The sequence below is a fragment of the Gossypium arboreum genome, chromosome 2, assembly GCF_025698485.1.
Source record: "Gossypium arboreum isolate Shixiya-1 chromosome 2, ASM2569848v2, whole genome shotgun sequence".
NCBI classification, from domain to species: domain Eukaryota; kingdom Viridiplantae; phylum Streptophyta; class Magnoliopsida; order Malvales; family Malvaceae; genus Gossypium; species Gossypium arboreum.
This window is the reverse complement of record NC_069071.1, coordinates 32,101,998-32,103,182: the sequence shown is the minus strand read 5'-3', so window position 1 is coordinate 32,103,182 and position 1,185 is coordinate 32,101,998.

The following is a 1,185-nucleotide window of genomic DNA, read 5'->3' as shown; positions in this document are numbered from 1 at the left end:
TGAATTCGAGATTCGGATATACCCAAAACCGCTTTCGAATCGAGATACGGCCACTACGAGTTCTTAGTGATGCCGCTTTGGGCTCACTAATGCCCCTCGCGGTATTTATGGATTTGATGAATCGGATCTTCGAGCGAGATTTGGACCGGTTAGTAGTTGTGTTCATTGATGACATCTTGGTCTATTCAAGAGATGAGACCGATCATGCTGAGCACCTGAGATTAGTGTTGCAAATTTTACGGGATAAGCAGTTATATGCTAAGTTCAGTAAGTGTGAGTTCTGGTTAAGAGAGGTTAGCTTCTTGGGCCATGTGGTATCCGTATCGGGTATTCAAGTTGACCCGAGCAAAATTTCAGCCATACTTAACTAGAAGCCTCCAAGAAATATTACTGAGGTTCGGAGCTTTTTGGGACTTGCCGGCAACTACCGACGGTTTGTAAAAGGTTTCTCGATGATAGCCACACCAATGACGAAGCTACTTCAAAAAGATGTTAAGTTCGAATGGACGGAAAAATGTCAGAAAAGTTTTGATCAACTGAAAACTTATTTGACTGAAGCTCCAATTCTAGTGCAACCCGAATCAGGCAAAGAGTTTGTCATTTATAGTGATGCCTCCCTACTTGGGTTGGGTTGCGTATTGATGCAAGAAGGTCGAGTTGTGGCCTATGCGTCGAGACAATTAAAGCCACATGAGAAAAATTATCTGACCCATGACCTCGAATTAGCTGCTATAGTATTCGCCTTGAAAATATGGCGACATTACTTATTTGGTGAGAAGTGCCATGTATTTTCGGATCACAAAAGTCTCAAATATTTGATGACTCAAAGAGACTTGAATCTGCGACAAAGGCGTTGGCTTGAGTTGTTGAAAGATTACGAGCTTACCATTGATTATCATCCGGGAAAGGCTAATGTGGTTGCGGACGCCTTAAGTCGTAAATCACTGTTTGCTTTACTAGCGATGAATGTACACTTGTCTGTTCTATCCGACAATGTGTTAGTGGCGGAATTAAAGGCCAAACCATTGTTGATTCATCAAATTCGTGAAGCTCAGAAAGTCGATGATGAATTGGTTGCAAAACGGGCTGAATGTGTTCCGATTATGGAATCAAAGTTTCAAATTGATGATGACGATTGTTTGAGGTTCAGAAGTCGTTTGTGTGTTCCAAGAAATTCAGAACTCA